The sequence below is a fragment of the Salmo salar genome, chromosome 20, assembly GCF_965601325.2.
Source record: "Salmo salar chromosome 20, fSalSal1, whole genome shotgun sequence".
In the NCBI taxonomy this organism is placed as follows: Eukaryota; Metazoa; Chordata; class Actinopteri; order Salmoniformes; family Salmonidae; genus Salmo; species Salmo salar.
Window position 1 is genome coordinate 51,378,946 of NC_138310.1, and position 15,243 is coordinate 51,394,188.

The 15,243-nt window shown below is 43.5% G+C and overlaps 1 pseudogene across 1 annotated transcript; it reads right to left on the reverse strand.

The window, feature by feature from the left end:
- Positions 1–13: 13 nt before the first annotated feature.
- LOC106580887 (cytochrome P450 2M1-like) lies at positions 14–11,056 on the reverse strand (annotated as a pseudogene). Its single transcript, XR_014381879.1, has 5 exons — positions 10,897–11,056; positions 7,033–10,749; positions 6,672–6,868; positions 6,271–6,412; positions 14–5,892 (listed from the first exon to the last, which is right to left on the reverse strand). The product of XR_014381879.1 is annotated as a cytochrome P450 2M1-like (transcript).
- Between the last annotated feature and the right edge of the window lie 4,187 nt (positions 11,057–15,243).

Below are 15,243 nucleotides of genomic sequence, written 5' to 3' on the forward strand. Positions count from 1 at the left end.
TATGAAGTGGGTAAAACAGTATGTAAACATTATTAAAGTCACCAGTGTTAAATAACTATGTATAGTTGAAGTCGGCAATTTACATACACCTTAGCTAAATACATTTAAACTCAGTTTTCACAATTACTGAAATGTAAATTTTGGCCCATTCCTCCGGACAGAGCTGGTGTAACTGACTCAGGTTTGTAGGCCTCCTTGCTCACACACGCTTTTTCAGTTCTGCCCACAAATTGTCTATAGGATTGAGGTCAGGGCTTTGTGATGGCCACTCCAACACCTTGACTTTTGTTGACTTTTTTTGCCACAACTTTTGAAGTAACCTTGGGGTCATTGTTTATTTGGCAGACCCATTTGCGACCAAGCTTTAACTTCCTGACTGATGTCTTGAGATGTTGCTTCAATAAATCCACATAATTTTCCTACCTCATGATGCCATCTATTTTGTGAAGTGCACCAGTCCCTCCTGCAGCAAAACACCCCCACAACATGATGCTGCCACCCCCGTGCTTCATGGTTGGAATGGTGTTCTTTGGCTTGCAAGCCTCCCCCTTTTTCCTCCAAACATAAAGATGGTCATTATGGCCAAACAGTTCTATTTTTGTTTCATCAGACGAGAGGACATTTCTCCATAAAGTACAATCTTTGTCCCCATGTGCAGTTGCAAACCGTAGTCTGGCTTTTTTATGGCGTTTCTGGAGCAGTGGCTTCTTCCTTGCTGAGCGGCCTTTCAGGTTATGTCGACATAGGACTCGTTTTACTGTGGATATAGATACTTTTGTACCTGTTTCCTCCAGCATCTTCACACGGTCCTTTGCTCTTGTTTTGGGATTGATTTGCACTTTTCGCACCAAAGTACGTTCATCTCTAGGAGACAGAACGCGTCTCCTTCCTGAGCAGTATGACGGCTGCGTGGTCCCATGGTGTTTATACTTGCGTACTATTGTTTGTACAGATGAACGTGGTACCTTCAGGCATTTGGAAATTGCTCCCAGGGATGAACCAGACTTGGGGAGGTCTACCATCTTTTTCTGAGATCTTGGCTGATTTCTTTTGATTTTCCCATGATGTCAAGCAAAGAGGCACTGAGTTTGAAGGTAGGCCTTGAAATACATCCACAGGTACACCTCCAATTGACTCAAATTATGTCAATCAGAAGCTTCTAACGCCATGACATCCTTTTCTGGAATTTTCCAAGCTGTTTAAAGGCACAGTCAACTCAGTGTATGTAAACTTCTGACACCCTGGAATTGTGATACAGTGAATTATAAGTGAAATAATCTGTCTGTAAACAATTGTTGAAGAAATTACTTGTCATGCACAAAGTAGATGTCCTAACCGACTTGCCAAAACTATAGTTTGTTAACAAGAAATGTGTGGAGTGGTTGAAAAATGAGTTTGAATGACTCCAGCCTAAGTCTATGTAAACTTCCGACTTCAACTGTATATAGGGCAGCAGTCTCTAAGGTGCAGAGTAAAGTATTGGGTGGTAGCCGACTTGTAACATTGACTAAGTTCAGGGCAGGGTACTGGGTGGAGGCTGGCTAGTAACAGTGACTAAGTTCAGGGCAGGGTACTGGGCGGAGGCAGGCTAGTAACAGTGACTAAGTTCAGGGCAGGGTACTAGGCGGAGGCCAGCTTGTGGTGACTATTTAACAGTCTGATGGCCTAGAGATAGAAGCTGTTTTTCAGGCTCTCTGTGCAAGCTTTGATGCACCTGTACTGTCTCCTCCTTCTAGATTGTAGCGGGGTGAACAGGCCGTGGCTCGGGTGGCTGAGGTCCTTGAGGATCTTCTTGGCCTTCCTGTGACACCAGGTGCTGTAGATGTCCTGGAGGGCAGGCAGTGTGCCCCTGGTGACCTCACCAATCTCTGGAGAGCCCGGTGGTTGCGGATGGTGCAGTTGCCACACCAGGCAGTGATACAGCCTGACAGGTTGCTCTCCATAGGGCATCTGTAGAAGTTTGTGAGGGTCTCAGGGGCAAAGCCAAATTTCTTCAGCCTCCTGAGTTTGCACCTACTTGATCACATTGTCTGTATGGATGGACCATTTCAGGTTGTCAAATCAAATCAAATCAAATTTATTTTTATATAGCCCTTCGTACATCAGCTGATATTCTCAAAGTGCTGTACAGAAACCCAGCCTAAACCCCCAAACAGCAAGCAATGCATGTGAAAGAAGCACGGTGGCTAGGAAAAACTCCCTAGGAAAAACTCCCTAGAAAGGCCAAAAACCTAGGAAGAAACCTAGAGAGGAACCAGGCTATGAGGGGTGGCCAGTCCTCTTCTGGCTGTGCAGGGTGGATATTATAACAGAACATGGTCAAGATGTTAAAATGTTCATAAATGACCAGCATGGTCAAATAATAATAATCATAGTAGTTGTCAAGGGTGCAACAAGCACGTCCGGTGAACAGGTCAGGGTTCCATAGCCGCAGGCAGAACAGTTGAAACTAGAGCAGCAGCACGGCCAGGTGGACTGGGGACAGCAAGGAGTCATCATACCAGGTAGTCCTGAGGCATGGTCCTAGGGCTCAGGTCCTCAGAGAGAAAGAGAGAATTAGAGAGAGCATATTTAAATTCACACAGGACACCGGATAAGACAAGAGAAATACTCCAGATGTAACAGACTGACCCTAGGCCCCCGACACAAACTACTGCAGCATAAATACTGGAGGCTGAGACAGGAGGGATCAGAAGACACTGTGGCCCCATCCGATGATACCCCCGGACACCACTACACCCCGCCCGTGCAGGTCCCTGAAGATCTCATCCACAAATGATTGGAAGACGGATGGAGCATTCATTAATCCATACTGCATGACGAGGTACTCATAGTGCCCAGATGTAGTGCTAAATGCCGTCTTCCACTCATCCCCTTCCCTGATACGCACCAGGTTGTACGCGCTCCTGAGGTCCAATTTTGTGAAGAAGCGCGCCCCGAGCAATGTCTCTGTCATACTGGCGATCAGAGGTAGCGGGTAACTGTATTTCACAGTAATCTGGTTCAAACCTCGATAGTCAATGCACGGGCGTAAACCTCCATCCTTCTTCTTCGCAAAAAAGAAGCTCGAGGAGACAGGTGAAATGGAGGGCCGAATGTATCCCTGTCCCAGAGATTCAGCGACATATGTTTCCATAGCCGCCGTCTCCTCCTGTGACAGAGGATACACGTGACTCCTGGGAAGTGCAGCACCCTCCAGGAGATTTATCGCACAATCCCCTGGTCGATGGGGTGGTAATTGAGTCGCCTTCCTTTTACAGAAGGCGATTGCCAAATCGGCATATTCGGGAGGAATGTGCATGGTGGAAACCTGGTTTGGACTTTCCACCGTAGTGGCACCTAAGGAAACACCTAAACACCTCCCTGAACACTGACAGGACCATCCCTTGAGAACCCTCTGTTGCCACGAAATAATAGGATCATGAAAAGCCAACCAGGGAAGCCCCAACACAACGGGAAACGCAGGAGCGTCAATCAGAAAGAGACTAATACTCTCTTCATGACTCTCCTGCGTCACCATAGCAATGGGAACTGTGACCTCCCTAATCAGCCCAGACCCCAAAGGACGACTATCTAGGGCATGTATAGGGAAGGGAACATCAACGGGAACAATAGGAATCCCTAATCTATTGGCCAAAGACCGATCTATAAAGTTCCCAGCTGCGCCTGAATCTACTAGCGCCTTATGCTGGGAATGCGGAGAAAAACCCGGAAATCTTATAGATAACCACATGTGAGCAACAGGGGGGTCTGGGTGAGTCATGTGCCTACTCACCTGAGATGAACCACCAGTGTTCCGCCTACCGCCTCGACTACCTGGAAAACCTCCCCAGCACCGACCAGCAGTCTGTCCTCTGCGGTCACCTCTGGTGCATGGAACGGTTTCCCCTCCGGTCTCCCTAGTACCAGCCCCGCCCAACTCCATCGGTGTTGGGTGTAAGGGACTGGAGGATGGAACCAACGGACCCCGATCCGGACGTCCGCAGGAGGCCAGCAGGTTATCCAGCTGGATAGATAAGTCCACCAGCTGGTCCAGGTGGAGGGTGGTGTCCCTACAGGCTAGCTCCCTACGAACGTCCTCTCGCAAACCACACCTGTAGTGATCGATCAGGGCCCGCTCATTCCATCCTGAACCAGCCGCCAGAGTTCTAAAATCCAGTGCAAACTCCCGAGCGCTCCTCATCTCCTGCTTTAAATGGAACAAGCGCTCTCCCGCCGCTTTTCCTTCTGGTGGATGATCAAATACTGCCCGAAAGCGGCGGGAGAAGTCCTCGTAGTTATCCCGAGTCGGGTCTTCCACCTCCCAGATGACGTTGGCCCACTCTAGGGCTTTACCAGTCAAACAGGAGATGAGGGCGCTCACTCTCTCGCGTCCCGAGGGCGGCGGCTGGACAGCGCCAGGTAGAGCTCCAGCTGGAGTAGGAACCCCTGACACCCGGCAGCTGCTCCGTCATACGCTCCCGGGAGCGAGAGCCGAATCCCACCGGATCCAGACGGCGGTTGGATAGGATCCAGAGGTGTGCCGGGCAGTGGTGTGGCTGGGTCGACGGGACATCTTTTCCTCTCCACTCTCTCCATGGTCAGCAGCACGCAATCCATGGCAGTCATAAGATTCTGTATCATATTCGCCTGCTGCTGAACGCGCTCCTCTATATGAATAGGAGAACTGGCTGCTCCTGCTGACTCCATTGCGTGGTCGGTGATTCTGTAATGGTTTTCTTAGAGAAGTGGATGAGTCAGGCGCAGGACACACGGATAAAGGTAAACAAACGTGTTTACTAAAATTATCAATCTTCTCATCAAAAAAATACATGGTTTGGAGAAACACCTCCAACTACACAAAACAGACAAACAATCACCGACAAGACAAACAGGAAATGCAGAGGTTTAAATAATGAACATAATTACGGAAAATCAAAACAGGTGTACACAATAAAGACAAAACCAAACGAACAGTGAAACATCGATCGGTGGCAACTAGTAAGCCGGTGACGTCGACCGCCGAACGCCGCCCGAACAAGTAGAGGGGTCGACTTCGGCGGGAGTCGTGACAACTCTGGTCAAAGCCTCTCCAGGACACGCCCGCTTCCCTGAGAGACAAGAGAAAGGAGAGAGGTCATTGTCAGTCAGCTGAGCCTACAACTGAATTGAAGTTGACCATAGGTTCTCGGGTTTATTGTTAAGTTTTTTTAAAGAGTGGGGAAATCCTAGGCTGGTGGATCAGGCTAGCTCTACCAGGCTAGGGCTGTCACGCCCTGATCTGTTTCACCTGTCCTTGTGATTGTCTCCACCCTCCAGGTGTCGCTTATTTTCCGCAGTGTATTTATCCCTGTGTTTCCTGTCTCTCTGTGCCAGTTCGTCTTGTATGTTTGTCAAGTCAACCAGCGTGTTTTTCCTGTTCTCCTTTTGCTAGTCTTCCCGGTTTTGACCCCTGCCTGACTGTGGACTATTTTCCTGCCTGCCTGATCATCCCGCCTGCCCTGACCTTGATTCTGCCTGCCCTTCGGTACCTTTTGAACTCTGAACTGGTTTTGACCTTTTGCCTGTCCATGACCATTCCCTTGCCTTACCCTATTGGATTATTAAATATTGTAAGACTCCAACCATCTGCCTCCTGTGACTGCATCTGGGTCTGGCCTTGTGTCATGATAAGGGCAGTCACAATCCTCTCATATATTTTAATGTTTTTTTGTGGATAGGATAGAGAGATACAGGAACTCACTTAATCCACAAACTACTTGCAGCATGATCTTACCCACTCCAAAAGCAAAGAATCCATTTTTCTTGAAGCATCCATTTTCATTCAGGAATTTCTGAGTCAAACTCATCTGGGTTTTTAAACAGTTTGGGATCAACAAGCACAGAGGACAGCAGAGGCAGGACCATGGTACCCTGAATGAATTACAAAATAACATCCTTCACTTGCTATGAAAACTGCATGTTGATCAGTAAAATAATTTTAACAACAGTTCCACCACGTCAAACAAAATATGGTGAAATGTAACATTCAGTGTTGGTACAGTTACATAATTGTGGTCACCTCTGGACTGTGGTAGTTGTGGAACTTTGTGGGGGACAGAGGTCACACTTTACATTATACTGCACTGATACTATGTACGGATGGTTGTTGGAGTTATTACATGTAACTACATCGTAATAACAAATGTCAAACTATTTATAGTCCAGGAATATTCTTTTTGGGATTACAATGTTATTTAATAGGTCTAGGAGACTTGGATGCAATCGATAAAGAGCTGGATCGCAGAGTACCTTGAATGTGAGGGTACTTTATCATCATCAAAAATGTGTGTTTGAGGGTTGATGTTGTGGTTTCTGTTTCAGCAGCAAAAATGTTCCATGCAGCCATCACCATATTATCATTGTTGAACTCAGTGTTGGGATCATCTTTCTCCTAAGAGAAGAGAATAAGTCACCATCAGTGATGCAAGTAAACAGCGACATCTGATGGCTAGTTGTTGCCATCTCCACATACTTATTGCCACTAAATACGTTGGAAAACCAGAGATGGGCCTATCACTTGTCAATTCACTCTTGATAGCCAAACTAGCATAAGTGGACATGGATAGTATCTTAATTCCAGCCACATTCCATATTTTCATAATGTGTAAGAGGTTCAACCTCCAATGTGAGGATCATGCCATGTTTTCTACCTCCAGCATTTTAACCAGGAAGGCCTCGATGAAGTCCTGAGGTTCAGAGGTGTCAAGGGTTTTAAGACAGATTTCTGCTTGCGCTTGTGTGTAATCTTTGGCCTTGTTTGCGGTAGCAAACATGTCATGGTGTTTGCCTGGAAAGCACCAAACAATCTACCTTCATATTCACTGAAGGCTTTCACCATGTTGTACATCTGAAAGAAAATGGAAGGAAGGGGAGGGGTTTTGTTATTAAAAACAATGGCTTGGTCAGCCCAAGGCCATTTTGTGCAATTACTGTGATAGAGCTTCAATTTAGCAGGGTGTTGAGAGCAATGGAAGATTCTATGAAAAGAGATGAGCTGAAAAGTTACTGTACCGCTCCAATAGGGCTGCTGAGGACATTGAAGTAGGCATCAACAGCCTTTTGGATGAGCTGAAATATTGGGTCGTCATTTTCAAACCTGTGCCCAAAGACTATGGAGCAGATCACATTGCCAACACAATTGCAAAGGCAAGAACACACAGATACTTTTAAAATACCTGATTGGTTATCCATATATAATATTGTGATGGTGAAACTTTTAGAAATAGCTGTGAGAAGCAACAACTACGTTTGAATTAAGCACTAGATTCATGTATTTTAACGTAAAATGGTACCTTTCCAATGACATGTTTAGCATGAAAACTTTCCTGAAGATAATATACTGAGAATAATGTATCTCTTACACCGACTACAAAACAAACGTTACCCCTAGGGTCCTGGAGGGAGAGGCAGGTCCTGGCAAAGTGCTCTGTCTGGTTTTGTAGTGCCGAGGTTTAACCAATGGTGGACTTACCATTAGGCTCACATCAAGGGGCCTCACTCGTGAGCTGGGCATAATATTTTTGGTTGTTGTAATTAAATCAATTCAACGCTTGAGGCCCCCCATGCGCCGCTCGAGGCCCCCCCCATGCGCCGCTCGAGGCCCCCCCAACCTGCTGTTGGGGACTGATCAGCTCGTCGCTCTCATTCTGTCTTGCATCATCAGGTTGGTTCAGAAGCAGCAAAATCTGCAGGAAGCTTCAAAGTTGCAAGGGAAATTGGGAGGGAGAGGGGTTTTGCCTGGCCTCTGTGCCCAGGTTAATGAGGCCACATTGTTGGGGGAGAAAAGGCTTTGAAAAAAGTAAACCAATCCTTACAGCTGAATAATAATTCATTGTACACCAATAACTTAATTCCATACATATATTTCATATCAATATAATCCAAGTTTGTCATAATAGTAGAAGCAAGTGTTATTAATCACCCACGGACAGGTTCATAATAATGGACCATTCCACCCTTAGAGTTCCCGCAATATTATTGCAAAAGTAACTTATTGAAATTAAGCTGCAGCAATGAGGCACTTTCCGAGCAGGGCAGAGAAACGAAATGTAATTTCTTGTTAAAATTAAATCTTATATTCATTTTGTAAAAAGGACAGGTGCTGCTGATAATGCCATCGTGGTGGAGGCAGAGGACATGTATGTGTAGCCCATGTATCTGATGCTGTCTGGACAAAAATAGTATGGCATGTCATACTCTCTACATGGGATATAGTGCCTTCGGAAACCTTTCAGACCCCTTGGCTTTTTCCACATTATGTTACAGCCTTATTCTAAAATTGATTCAATAGTTTTTTTCACCTCATCCAGCGACACAAAAACAGGTTTAGAAATTTTTGCAAATTTATAAAAATAAAAAAACAGAAATATATCATTTACATAAACATTTGAACGGTAGTGTGAGGTCACTTAAATGTCCTTGTTTTTTAAAGAAAAGCACGTTTTTGTCCATTAAAATAACATAAAATTGTTCAGAAATAGTGTAGACATTGTTAATGTTGTAAATGACTATTGTAGCTGGAAACGTCAGATTTTTTAAGGAATATTTACGTAGGCGTACAGAGGCCCATTATCAGCAACCATCACTCCTGTGTTCCAATGACAAACTTGGATTAGCTAACACAACATATCATTTTAAAAGGCTAATTGATCATTAGAAAACCCTTTTGCAATTATGTTAGCACAGCTGAAAACAGTTTTTCTGATTAAAGAAGCAATATAACTGGCCTTCTTCAGTTTCTTGGCAATTTCTCTCATGGAATAGCCTAAAATTCTCAGAAGAAAGTACTTTGTTTCTGGCCATTTTGAGCCTGTAAACGAACCCACAAATGCTGATGCTCCAGATACTCAACTATTCTAAAGATCTCGTACAACGCTGTGTACTACTCCCTTCACAGAACAGCGCAAACTGGCTCTAACCAGAATAGAATGAGGAGTGGGAGGCCCCGGTGCACAACTGAGCAAGAGGACAAGAACATTAGAGTGTCTAGTATGAGAAACAGACGCATCACAAGTCCAAAACGGGCAGCTTCATTACATAGTACCCGCAAAACATCAGTCTCAACGTCAACAGTGAAGAGGGGACTCGGATGCTGGCCTTCTTGGAAAAATCTTGGTGGTTACAAACTTATTGAATTAAAAAAATTATGGAGGCCACTGTGTTCATGGTAAACTTCAATGCTGCAGAAATTATTTGGTATCCTTCCCCAGATCTGTGCCTCGACACAATCCTGTCTCGGAGCTCTACGGACAATTCCTTCAACCTCGTGGCTTGGTTTTTGCTCTGACATGCACTGTCAACTGTGGGACCTTATTTAGACAGGTGTGTGCCTTTCCAAATCATGTCCAATCAATTGAATTTACCACAGGTGGACTCCAATCAAGTTGTAGAAACATCAAGGATGATCAATGGAAACAGGATGCACCAGAGCTCAATTTTGGGTTTCATAGCAAAGAGTCTGAATACTTATGTAAATAAGGTATCTGTTTTTTATTTTTATACATTTGCAACATTTTCCAAAAAACTGTTTTCGCTTTGTCATTATGGGGTATTGCGTGTAGACTGATGAGGGAAAAAAGTATGTAATCAATTGTAGAATAGGGCTGTAACGTAACACAATGTGGAAAAAGTCTAGGGGTCTGAATAGTTTCCGCGAGACAGAGGGGCGCTGTTTCGCTCGAATGCTTTCTCCAATGAGATAAATTCACAAGTGGCTGAAACTAAGGAAATGTCATGGTTGTCGTCGGGAAAGGAGGACCAAAATGCAGCAGGAATGTGGATGCTCATCTTTACGTTTATTTAACTCAAGAGAACACCAAAATAATAAACAACGAATACTCACGATCAACACAACAGTCTCGTTAGGCTCACACACGCTAAACAAGAAACAATCTCCCACAAAATACAAACCCAAACACACCCTAATATATAGGACTCTCAATCAAAGGCAAAGAGACAACACCTGCCTTCAATTGAGAGTCCCAACCCCAATTAACTAAACATAGAAACAGATTCACTAGACAAAACATAGAAGTACATGAATATGACACAGTGCCCAAAAACCCCGGAATACATAAATCAAATGCTCTTCTACAACAACCACCACCCCAAACCACATAAAACAAATACCCTCTGCCACGTCCTGACCAAACTACAATAACAATTAACCCTTACACTGGTCAGGACGTGACAGGCAGGTAAAGTAAAGTGAAGAAATTATGGTTAATAAATGAGTAACGGCCAGTCACTTGTATTAATTGTTTCATTCTGTGTTATAACAACATTCAACCCACATAATGCATACTGCACTTCATGTTTTAAAAAAATAACTGAAACCGAAATTATCTAAACAACCTCAAACATCAGTAATCCCTCAGCACTAAAAAGGTACATGTTTACAGGTAAATGACATGTCTATACTATAAAAACCCTGTACACCCCATGGGTTTTACTGTTACTATATTCTGCAATAAACCATGTATCTTCAGTTTCTCACATTCCAACAACCTGAGTAATATTGCCCATAAAGTCATAAAATATATTTCAAAGGCAAGAAGAATACTAAGAAAAACATCCTACCTCCATATTCACTGAAGGCTTTCACCAGCATCTTCGCCTCTTCTTGGACACGTTCTTCGATGCTCCTGCGCCCCATCCCTAAGGTTTTCAGGGTCATCAGCGAGAACCTGCGAAGATCTTTTGATCTCTTCCCACTGCTCACCAACACCCCTACAGTAAGCAGAAGCACAAAGAGGAAGAATTAGAATAGCATAACATAAACCTAATGTAATGTAATTTCCACACAGACTGACTGTGGCAAGGTCAATGACACCCACCCACCCACCCACTCCCATTTATTTTTTTTAAATCACCCACCATATCCTTTAGAGACTGTCATGATCACGGGGTAGTTGGCTCTGCCGCTGAACTCTTCTCCTTGTGTGACGAAAGCATCCTTGATAGCCTGATAGCCAGAGATCACCACTACAGGTTTGGAGCCCAGCCATACAGTAAACACTGAGCCATACTTCTTACTGAGCTGAGGAGAGAAGAACCACAGGATTATAGTTAGGGAACCAGTACAGTGATGTCTCAGATCCCAGGTTTATATGGAGCTTGCTGACAGTCCTGGGATGTATGACATGGAAGTGAAATGATTGTGGCCTTGCTATTCCTTTGGATAAGTGGTGGAGAGACCCAAGAGAGCAAGAAATGCAGTGGCAAATTGATAGAGTCCATTATATTCACTTAGATATCGAAAATGTGTCAAAATAAGTGTATTTATAGCATGTCATTTTATGTTCCCAACAGTAGTAGTGTGTGGGTAAAATCACTGAGGAAGTCGAGCCCCCCCCAAGCCATATTACAACCTATGTGTTGTGATAATTGAATTGTTTGCTCCATAACCTTTCAATTCATATGCCTTGTGATACACAGGCCTAAAGGCCGAGCCAATAAGAAGACCATTCAACCACACCTGTAAGTGAGGACTTGGTGGACTGTATATTCTTTAGGTTATGTTTACTTTATGTGTTCGCTCCTGTGTGCTGGTTGTAACATCCACAGTTATTTAGATTGCTTATGTTTATAAGAACTGAGGTCAGGGCATTTGTATACTTTAGTTTAACTTTACTCAGAAGTATGCTGGTATTACACAGTTCACATGGCATATCACTCCCACTGTCTGGCTACAGTAAAACATGGAACTGGAATCCCACAGTGCCAATACACGGACTGAATTATGGTTTAATGTTCACTACATTACACTGGTAAATACACAGATGACAGACAGGTAGGATTCCAGTTGAGGTGGTTTAATAACGGTTAAGATGCACAGGCACAGAACAGCACAGTGTATGTAGTATGGATGGGATAAGGCACTTAGTGGTCTGGCAACTTGCTTCAACCAAAGTTTGTGTGTGTGTGTGTGTGTGTGTGTGTGTGTGTGTGTGTGTGTGTGTGTGTGTGTGTGTGTGTGTGTGTGTGTGTGTGTGTGTGTGTGTGTGTGTGTGTGTGTGGTCTGCAAGTAAAGAGATAAATAAAGATACAATAGTAAATGACAGAATACAATCTCTAAATCACATCTCTTATAAACAATATGCATGGTTTAACATGACTATGATGACTTAATGCTATACAGGACCATACAACACAAGGAAACTTGAATCTGACTGTACTTATTTGAGATCATAGGGGAGCCGCCACACCTGTACTACAAAGCATACCACCATCATCTTCAGTACAGGGCCACAATTGCGCAATGAACTTGAATACCTCTAAACAGTGAAATAGGATCTAATACCCATATAATGATGTACTATACACGTGTACAATTACAGGGCATATAAACAACGCACTGGGGGCATTACCCTATACAAATACAGGGTTAAATGTCCGAAATGATGATAACCAAAACAGAGCTAGCCAGCGCACAATAGCTAGTGATAAACTACTAAATAGCATAACCATAAATACAACATTATCGTCGCAGAGTGCATCTTCAGACATAAACACCTGAAAGATATGAAATATGTACTTACATATCAACAAGGACTTAGCTAACACAATAAAAGCTAACTGGTAGGAAAATAAGGATGACTGGACCTTTCTCACACTTGACTTCTCTCAAGCTGATCTTCTCTGAGCTGGAGATCACCCAGCATGCTCTGCTCCTCTTCACCAGTGGGCGGTGCTACAGCTCTGATTTGATGAACTAACATTTCTGATTCGATGAAGTAACATTACTGATACGATGAACTACAAATACTTCACAGCCTTTTGTAAAACACCTTTGTTTTATCACAAAACCGGAGAGCAACCTCTCTCCAGTGAAGTCCACAAAGCATATTGCATGTACAGTAACAGACAAATACATGACCTACAGCATGGTCAAGCAAGTTCATGTTCCCAACATTTTCGGACCACTAAACAACTACTGATTTAGAACGACCGTGTTACAACAAATCGCAAAGAAAACAGTAGCTATTCCAGCACCATTTCAACATTTTAGCATCATCAAATCACCTCTGCTTAGTCTAATACAGTAACAACTAAAAGATACCAAAAACAATTTAGTCCAATCAACATAAGCCAAATATGACGTGGCTGTCCATGGTTCTGATTTCTGGCCTTCGTGCAAGTAGAAAAATATGTTGACTCACCCTACCTATAGAGAAACGCCAATGCCATCGATGTGGTTAGCTTTTAACAGTTAGGACCGCTGTTTCTTGTCCCGGAATCCGTCTGAACCGACAGGTTGAAGTCTGCTTGACAGAGCCACTAACCTAGCTAAGCTGCTAGCCATCTGTTACGAATCCCTTTGGCCCTGCAGTCTAGGGGGGATGGCAACGAGACCGTAACATAAATCATGCAAATTATAATAGTGATAAAGAACAGTGAGAACCAAAAACAACTGAAATCTACCCCCTTTTCCCACCAAACAAACAAACAACACTCACAGGATTACCGGACAAATGTGACATGATGTTTCAAAACAAAAGAGATCAACACAGAGATGTAGAGCTAGGGAGATGTAGAGCTAGAGAGAGCTAGGGAGATGTAGAGATGTAGAGCTAGAGAGAGCTAGAGAGAGAGCTAGGGAGATGTAGAGAGAGAGCTATGGAGATGTAGAGAGAGAGCTAGGGAGATGTAGAGAGAGAGAGAGAGAGAGAGCTAGGGAGATGTAGAGAGAGAGAGAGAGCTAGGGAGATGTAGAGAGAGAGAGAGAGAGAGAGAGAGCTAGGGAGATGTAGAGAGAGAGAGCTATGGAGATGTAGAGAGAGAGAGAGAGAGAGAGAGAGAGAGAGAGAGAGAGAGAGAAAGAGAGAGAGAGAGAGAGAGAGAGAGAGATTGGACAGAGAGAGATTGGACACAAAGATTGATCTGGGGAGAAAACAACTGACTGGGTTTTTAAACCAAGGGAAAGGGACTGTGATAGGTTGAGGGAAAAGGGAGTGATGATTGTCACCTGTGAGGGGAGAAGGAGAGACAAAAAACACACATACAGGATACTCACACACAGGATACCTGTATCCGTAACACCATCAAGCTAACGAAGTTAGTCCAAGACAAGTTTTACAATGGAGCCCTCTTTGTCTGGAGAAGTAAATTAACGGTTCCAGCGCTGTAGGAGCTGAAACTACTACGCTTTGTTTCTAAACAAACTGGATCACAATTGCTTGTTTGAAGAGGATTATATGCTTCAGCATTTTATGATGGCGCCAGAGGAGATGGCTGCAGTCTTATCGGCTTTTAACCAACCATGCTATTTTGTTTGTTTTTTCGCGTTGTTTGTAACTTGTTTTGTACAAAATGTTGCTGCTACCGTCTCTCACGACCGAAAAGAGCCTCTGGACATCAGCACTGCGATTACTCACCTCTGATTAGACAAAGAGTTTTTCTTCAATGAGTCGGACGGGAGGGATATACTACAGACACCCGACCAGGCCCAGATCCCCGTCATTCGCTGGAGAAGGAAACGGTGACTTTGCAGAAGAAGATCAGGGTGCCTTGTGAAGATCAGGCCACGAGTGGCTAATCTGCCTTTGCCTTCCGTCCCGCTAGCTAACGTTCAATTGCTGGAAAATAAATGGGATGAAACAACAAAACTATGAAATAACATAGACCTAGATCAGTGTGCAAGGTTATGTCAAAGATATAGAATAAGGGTGTAGAATGGGATATACATTTAATTACTTTTCCACAGAACAAAAAAGCATTATTTGCGTTCATACAAGCTAAATGTAGGCTAGATTATTCTTGTTTTAAATTATTTTCTGTGTTGGTTATTGTTGCAACAAAGCAGTTCAGTATTTTCATGTGACTGCTTAGTTCCCAGCCTACTGTACGTTTTTATTGAATTGCCCTTCTCTCAATATTCATCCAAAGTATACTACATGCATGTATTTGATAGATAGATAGATAGATAGATAGATAGATAGATAGATAGATAGATAGATAGATTCCATAAATTAATTTGGGGAATTTCTTTCCTTCTTAATGCGTTTGAGCCAATCATTTGTGTTGTGACAAGGACATTTTCCATATTGACTGACCTTCATGTCTTAAAGTAATGATGGACTGTCGCTTCTCTTTGCTTATTTGAGCTGATCTTGCCATAATATGGACTAGGTCTTTTACCAAATAGGGCTATCTTCTGTATACCACCAATACCTTGTCACAATACAACTGATTGGCTCAAACAAATTAAGAAGGAAAGAAATC